This window comes from Elephantulus edwardii, unplaced genomic scaffold (assembly GCF_000299155.1).
Source record: "Elephantulus edwardii isolate Elephantulus edwardi_28Jun2011 unplaced genomic scaffold, EleEdw1.0 scaffold00360, whole genome shotgun sequence".
Taxonomy (NCBI): domain Eukaryota; kingdom Metazoa; phylum Chordata; class Mammalia; order Macroscelidea; family Macroscelididae; genus Elephantulus; species Elephantulus edwardii.
Window position 1 is genome coordinate 344,167 of NW_006400110.1, and position 8,937 is coordinate 353,103.

Below are 8,937 nucleotides of genomic sequence, written 5' to 3' on the forward strand. Positions count from 1 at the left end.
CGCAGGAGAGGAAGGCCCTCTATGAGGTGGATTGATTCAGTGACTGGGATAATAAGGATGGGAGTGTCAGAGACAGTGTGATTGGCACAGGACAGAGAGGAGTTTAGGGCTGTTGTACATAGGGTCGCTATGAGTCACAAGCGACTCGACGGCACATAACAACAACAATAACAACATATCTGTTAAGTCTTTGGAGTTTTTGTGTACACTCTCATATCATATTATCTGCATATAGGAGTAGTGTAACCATCTCTTTGCTGATCTGGATGCCTTTTATTTCCTCTCATTTCATATTGTCCTAGCAAGCACTTCCAATACAGTATTGGATAGAAGTTGTGACAGTCAGCATCTTTGTCTAATCCTTGTTCACAAGGAAAACAATCTCATTTTTTTTTTATTTTAATGAACATTTACAGAGATTTTGGATTTCCATTCATTCATTGTTGTACTTTTCTCCCTGCCCACTCCTCCCCATCCCCCCCACCCAGTTTGCCCCACTCCTTAAAAAGTAAAATTCCTTTATTGGTATGTAATCTCCACCCCAATTGCTCTTGGATTCTCATTCTTCTCAATGTCAGCCACAACTTGTTATGATCCACACAGTCAAATGCCTTTGCATAGTCAATAAAGCACAAATTACATTCTTCTGGTTTTCTTCACTTTCAGCCAGGATCTGACATCAGCAGTAAGGTTCCATAGCCTCTTCTAAATCCCACTTGAACATCTGGCAATTCCCTATTTATTTACTTTTCCAGCCATGTAGGATCTTCAGCAGTATTCTTTTGCTTAGATATGATATCATTAATATTGTTAATAATTTCCAAATTCAGTTGGATCATCCTTCTTGGGAATAAAAACAAATATGGACCTCTTCCAATCCATTGGCTAGACAGCCATCCTCAAAATTTCCTGGCATAGACTAATGAATGCATCCAAACTTCATCTGTTATTTAAAACAAGTCAATTGGTATCACATCAATTCTGGGGCCTTGTTTTTTTATCAATGCCTTCAGTGTAGCTTTCACTTCCTCTTTCATTACCATTGGCTCCTGATCATATGGTACTTCTTGAAATGTTTCAGGGTCAATCAATTATTTCTGGTAAAACAACTCTGTGTATCCCCTCCATCTTCTTTTGATGCTTTCTGGGTCATTAAATATAATGCCCATAGCATCTTTCAACATTACAACACTAGGCTTAAATTTGCTTTGCAGTTCCTTCAGCTTGAGAAATGCAGAGCAAGTTATTCCCTTTTTATATTCCAATTCCACATTCTGTTTTAATACTTTGCTTTGTCCCCCAGAGCTTCCCTTTAAAATCGTCTGTTCAGCTCTTTCACTTTGACATATTTTCCTTTGGATTTCGCTTCTCAATGTTCCAGTGCAATCTTTAGAGTCTTTTCTGATATCATTTCAGTTTTTTCTTTCCCCTCTATTTTTGTAATGACCTCTTGCTTTCTTCATGGAATATATCATTGATATCAGCCCACAACTCATCCGGTCTTCTATCATTGGTGTTCAATGCCTCAAACCTTTTCATAAGATGATCATGAAATTCCAATGGAATTGATTCAAGATCATATCGTTGTTCCTGTGGACTTATTTTCATTATCTTTGACCTCAATTTGAACTTGCATATGAATAATTGATGATCTGACCCACAGTCTGCCCCAGCCTAGTTTTAAGTGCTGATATTAAACTTCTCCAATGATTTCTTCCACAAATGTAGTCAACCTGATTCCTATGCAGCCCGTTGGGTGAAATTCATATAGCAAATCATCCTTCGTTCTTTTAGAAAAAGTATTTGTAATGAATAAATCATTGTCAATACAAAATTCAATCATTCTATTTCCAGCCTCATTTCTATAACCAAGCCCCTATTTTCTAACTACTGTTCCTTCTTCACTGTTTCTTACTTTTACATTTCAGTCACAAATTATCATTAATGCATCTTGATTGCATATTCCATCAATTTCAGACTGCAAAATTTAGTAAAAATTTTATATTATTCCTTTTTGGCACTAGATGTAGGGGCATATACTTGAATAATAGGAATGTTCACCAATCTTCCTTGTATGCATATGGATATTATCCTACCACTCACAAAGTTGTATTTCAGGATAGAACTTACATACCTTCCATCCTTGCATACCTGTTATGAATCCCACTTAGCCATGGTGAATTTTTTTATGTGCTTTTGGATTCTATTGACTAGGATTTTGTGAAGGAATTTTGCATCTATATTCATGAGATCTATTAGTCTGTAGTTTTCTTTCTTGGTAATATCTTTGCCTGGATTTAGTATTAGGGCTATGCTTGCTTCATAAAATTACTCTAGGAGTATTCCTTCTTTTGCAAGTTTTTGAAATAATTTAAGTAGAATTGATGATAGATCCTCTCTAAATGCTTAGTAGAATTCAACTGTGAAGGCATATGGTCCAGAATTTTCTTTCTTTTTTTTTTCAGAATTATCTTATGGGAAGTCTTTTTTTTATTTTCTTTTAATAATTTTAATGAACATTTACAGAGATTTTGGATTTCCATTCATTCATTGGGAAGTCTTTTTATGACCTATTCAATTTCTTCTTTAGTGATAGGTCTGTTGAAGTGTTCTATATCTGTCTTTGTCATTCTGGGTAGGGCATGAGTTTTAAAGAATTTGTCCATTTCTTCTGGTTTGTCAAATTTTTCAGAGTGTAGCTTTTCATAGTTTCCTGATATTAACAATTTAATTTCATCAGGTTCTGTTGTGATGTCACCTCTATCATTTCTTAATCGAGTTATATGTGTCTTGTCTTTTCTTTTTCTCTTTTGTTCAGTTTGCCAATGGTTTGTCAATTTAACTGACACTTTCAAAAAAACAGATCTTGGTATTATTTTTGTTTTGTTGGCATTTCATGGTATGTTCAGACTCTTCTACAGTACCATCACTCAAAGGCATTGATTCTTCTTCAGTCATCCTTAGTCATTGTCCAGCTCTCTGATGTATAGCAAGCAATTGTGATGACTATGAGGCAGTATAACATGTGGGAAGCATTTGCCTAACTTTCTCCCTCACAGCAGCTAGTAGATTCACCTGTGCTTTGGGGTTGACAATGCAGTTTCTTACCACTATTAGTACTTTATATTTATACTCTAGTTGTTAGGAGTGTGGTTGCTAAAAGTTAGTGTCTTGAAGCAAAATCCAAAGTGGAAGTTCTTAATTAAATTTGTTTCCTCCCCACCCTCACCTCATTTTCTTTGCTTTTGAAAAGAAAAAAAAATCCAAAAAATATCATATAATAGTCTCAAATAGATTAAATTGAGTCCCCTAAATATATGTGTGTTGCAAATTCTAGTCCCTATACCTGTGGACCATAAAATGGATAATTATAGTATTAGAGGTAGAGCCCATCTTAGAAGTAGTCAGTCAAAATGAGGGAAACAGCTCCAAACATCTTTAATAAATGGAATGTGGAATACACAAAATAGAAATATAGGAAAATTAGAAGTTGTCAAAACCAAAATGGAACACATTAAGATTGATATTCTAGGCCTAATTGAGATGACTGGCACTGGCCACTTTGAATCAGACAATCACATCATCTACTAGACCAGAATGAAAAATGTAAGAATGATGTTGCATTTATAGTTAAAAAGACAATTTCAGGTTCTGTCCTGAAGTATGATAATGTGAGTGATAAGATGCTATCTATCTATCTATCTATCTATCTATCTATCTATGTATATGGAAGACCTGTTAATCTATTATTCAAATATACACACCAACAGATAAAGTTAAAAAATATGAAATTAAAGATTTTTACCAGATTTTGCAGTCTGAAATTGATCAAACATGCAATCAAAATATGTTAATATAATTGATGCCTGGAATGCAAAAGTTGGAAACAATAAAGAAGGAATGGTAGTTGGAAAGTATGGACCTGGTGACAGAAACGAGGCCAGAAATAGAATGACCACATTTTGTACATTCATTGATTTATTTCTTTCAAGCAGCTTTTTTGTTTTGTTTATATCATTTTTTAATATATATTGGTTTGCTTTCAAAGTTCATGTACATTATGTTTCACACTATCATCCCTGTGTTTCATACAATCATTCTCATTCATTAACATTTTAAAAACACAAATGGTGACTTTACACATAGACCTCATGAGAGGGTCTGTATTAGAACCAGATTAACTACATCTGTTTAAGGAATTATTGAAGAAGTCAAAACCAGGCCAGGTGCTAACTGGTGTACAAACTGAGTATCTCTTGGACTACCAAAAGAACAAACAGATATGTATTGGAAAAGTGCAGCCAGAGTCCCCCTTGGAGTGAAGGATGAGGCAAAGCTTCATCTCACAAACTTTGGGCATGTTGGTAGGAGAAGCTATTCCTTGGAGAGGGAAATCATGCTTGGAAAGGTGAAGGAATGGCCAGAGAGAGGAACACCTTCAACCAAGTGGATTGACACAGTAACTGCAGAAATGAGTTTGAGTCTGTCAGAGATTGTGAGGATGGCATGTGATAAGACAAGGTCTGGACCTGTTGTTCGTAGATTTCTATGAGTCACACTTGAGACAAAGATATCTAACAGCAGCAACAACTTTGCATTGAAATGGTCTACAGTAAGGGACCTCTCCAAATTACTGAGGAGTAATGAAAATCATCCAGAAATGTCTAGAATGGTACATTACCAGAGAACTTCCAGAGATACAAGCTGGGTTTAGAAGAGGTCATGGCACTATGAACATCATTGCCAATATCAGATGGTACTTGGCTGAAAGCAAAGAGAACCAGAAATAGGTCTATTTGTGTTTTGTTGACTATTTCAAAGCACTTGGCTGCGTGGATTACAACAAATTATGGCTATCCTTGAGAAGAATGGAAATCCCAGAACGTTTTTTTTTGTGCTCATGTAATATACTTAAGACCAGGAACCAGTCAACAGAACAGAGTAACCACATGGTTCAAAATCAGGAAAGGAGCTCATTATGGATGCATCTATGTATATCTGGAACAGATATTTCAGGAGACTAGATTTTATGAGGGTGAAGGTAAAATCAGGATTGGAACAAAATTCATCAGCATCCCTCATTATGCAGATAACACAACCTTGCTTGCTGAAACTAAGGAGGACCTAAAGCGCTTGTTGAAGGAGGTCAAAGACGGCAGAGCTCAACAGGGATTGAAGTTCAACATCAAGAAAATAAAGATTCTCGTCACTGGGCCAATTAGCAGCACCATGATAGTTGGAAAAGAGATTGAGATTGTTAATAATTTCATCTTGTTCAGATCCATGATAAATACTCTTGACATCATCAGTGAAGAGACAAACAAACAAAAAATTGCATTGAGAAAGTCTGCTGTCAGGAACATCTCCAGAATGCTGAAGAGCAGCTATGTCAGCCTAGAGACCATCATGTGCCTGACCCAGGTCGTGGTCTTTGCAATTACTTGCTATGCTTCAGAGAGCTGGACAAAGACTAAGGATGACAGGAGAAGAGTCAATGTCTCTGAGTTGAGGTACTGGAGAAGAGTATTCAACATACAACAGACTGCCAAGAGAACAAATAAGTCTGTCCTAGATAGAGTGAAACCAGATTGTTCCCTGAAGGGGAGGATTTTCAAGCTTCATCTCACATATTTTGGGCATGTTGCCAGTGCTTGGAGAAAGACATAATGCTTGAAAGGGAGAAAGGTCAGCACAGGAGAAGAAGACCCTGAATTAGATGGATTAGCACAGTAACTGGGGTAATGGGGGTGCGTGTGTTGGAGACAGTGAGATTAGCTCAGAATAGGGCAAGGTTCAGGACTATTGTTCATAGGGTTACTAAGAGTCGCAGTCAACTCAAAGGCACCTAACAACCACAATATCAATGATGTTAGTTTGAGGACTAAGTTGCACCTGATTTAGGTCATAGTCTGAGACAATTAATTAGGATGACAGAATAACTAATGCCATTGAACTGTGAGGTATTGGAGAAGAGTACTGAATATCCCATGGACTGCCAAAAGAAAAACAGTGATGTCTTAGAGAAGATGATGCCAGAGTACTCCTTGGAGCAAGAATGGTGAAGCTTCCTCTCACATATTTTGGGCATGTTTCTAAGAAAGGAACAACATATTTGGGAAGTTAGAAAGACAGCCAAAGAAAGGAAGACCCTCAACAAAGTGGATTAACACAGTGACTGCAGCAATGGCCTCAAGTGTGTCACGGATTGTAAGGATGGCACAGGGTAGGATAGGTTCAGATCTATTGTTCGTAGGATCACTATGGGCATACTCAACTTGATGGCATCTAAGTGCGTACCTGTGGATACAGTTGTTATTGTTTTTTGAATTTTATACTGGTTTACTTATAAAGTTTGCATACATTGTTTTTCACACAGGATCTTTCCCCTTTCCTTTACCCCCTCATCCCTCCACCCATCAAACTGTGTAACCCTATGATTAAGCTCCGCGCTCTTTGGATCTTCATACTTGTTCTACAATAATGGTTTTATACAATATTTGTCTTTATGAGACTGAGTCCAGTTACTTAGCATAATGCTCACCAGTCCCTCTCATGTGAGATAATTATTTACAAAATCATTGCTCCTGCGTGCTGCTTAGTGTTCCATTGTGTGAATGTACCATAATTTCTGAATCCATTCCATTGTATTTGGACTTTTCGGCTGTTTCCATGTTCTTAATATGGTGAATAACACTGCTATGAACATTGGTATACAAGTCTCTGTGCCTCAGTTCTCATTTTCTCAGGGTATATTCCAAGCACTGGAATAGCTGGGTCATATGGAATTTCTATATTCAGCTTTTTGAGGAAATACCAACCACCTTCCAGAGTATTTATACCATTCTACAATCCCACAAACAATGTACAAGAGTTTCCATCTTGAGTTCTCCAGCGGTCCGGTGGATCTGTCTCTCACTTCAGTGTTTGTACCAAACAGACCTGGCAACTCCCGGCTTCCAGCCTCCTACTACCCTCCAACTTTATCTCCAGGCATAACCTCAGGACCATCTTAGCCATCTCCTATTTTTGGGACCAGCTAACACCGGTTTTTTTTTTTTGTTAGCCCCAAAACCTCGACCAGCTGTGAGCTCTCAGATCAGTCAAAATTATTCCGTCGAAGCGGAGGCGGGCATTAACTATCTGGTCAACCTGAACATGTGGACCTCTTACACTGACCTCTCTCTGCCTTTTTATTTTGACCGTGATGATGTGGCCTTAGAAGGCATGAGATACTTCTTTCATGAGTTGATGAAGGAGAAGCGCAAGGGTGCTGAGCGACTCTTGAAGCTACAAAACCAGCATAGCGGCCGTGTCCTCTTCCAAGATATGCAGAAGCAATCTCAGGATGAGTGGGGTAAAACTCTGGATGCCATGGAAAGCAGCACTGGCCTTGGAGAAGAACCTAAACCGGGCCCTTATGGATCTGCACACCATGGGTTCTGCCCATACAGAACACAATCTCTGTGACTTTCTGGAAAACCACTTCCTGAATGAGGAAGTGAAACTGCTGAAGAAAATGGGTGACCATCTCACCAATATTAGAAGACCTGGCGGCCCCCAAGCTGGGTTGGACGAGTATCTCTCTGAGTGAGTATCTCAAGCACAACTAGGGGCCTGCAGAGACCTGCAAGAAGGACCTTTGCATCCCCTGCCATCAGCAACAAGCTTCTTTTTCCCACCGTGGTGCAGAATCTTTAAGAAAATTTTTTCTTTTAATTGTCATTTTAACAAAAGTTTACAAAAAAGTTAGATTTTCATTCATTCATTGTTGCACATTTTCCCCTTCTCTCTCCTTTCCCCCTCCCCAAGCTTACATTTATTTTCCCATTAGTTTATTTACACAGTGTAGAATCTTAATCCTTCTGGCTTGGATTCACTCAAGCCTTGGACCAAATTAAACAATAAACCTTTTTGCAACCATAAAAAAAGAGTTCCTATTCCACCACATTTCTCCAACATTTATTACTTGCTGCCCTGCTAAGCTTTGCCACTGCTGCTGGGGTAAAATGGTATCTCATTGTGGTTCTGACTGCATTTCTCTTATGTCCAGTGATATTGAGCATTTTTTCATCTATCTACTGGCCATCTGAATGTCCTCCTCTGTGAAAAGTCTTTCCATATCTCTTGTTCACGTTGGGATATGAAGTTCTTGATAGCACAATAATTAAGCCATAACCTGCTCACCAAAAGATTAATTATTTTAACCCATCAACGGCTCCACAAGAGTTGAGAGCTGGCGATCTGCTCCATTAAAGATTGTTGTTGTTGTTGTTGTTAGATGCTGTTGAGTTAACCATAATCCATAGCACCCCTATGAAGAGCAGATCTGTACCCTACCCTATCCTGTGCCATCCTCATTATCGCTGATACACTTGAACACATTATTAAGGTCATTGTGTCAATCCATCTTGTCCCTAAAAAAGACTCTTGACTAAAGAGTCTTCTCTTTTGATGATCCTCCACCTTAACAAAGAAAATGTCTTTTTCCAAAGACTGGACATCCCACTACACATTCAAAATACATGAGACAAGTTTCACCATCCTTGCCTCTAAGGAGCACACTGGTTTCACTTTCTCCAAGACTTGTTTGTTTGTTCTTTTAGCAGTCCAAAGAATAATTAGTACTCTTCTCCAATGCCACAACTCAAAGGCATCACTTCTTCTATCATCCTTACTTCTTGTCCAACCTTCAGATGCTTAGTAAGTTATTGAAGACATTATGAATTGGATCAAGTGCAACTTAGTCTTTGAACTGGCATCTTTGCTCCTTAGACCTTTGGAAAGGTCTTTGAATATCAATGCAAATATCATCTGATTTCCTGACTGGTGGCATCAAGGGTGTAGATTGTGGATCCAAGTAAGATGAAATCGTTGACAATTTCAATCCTTATTCCACCTACCATAGGAGCTCTGGTGGCCTAGTGGCAAAAAGCTGTG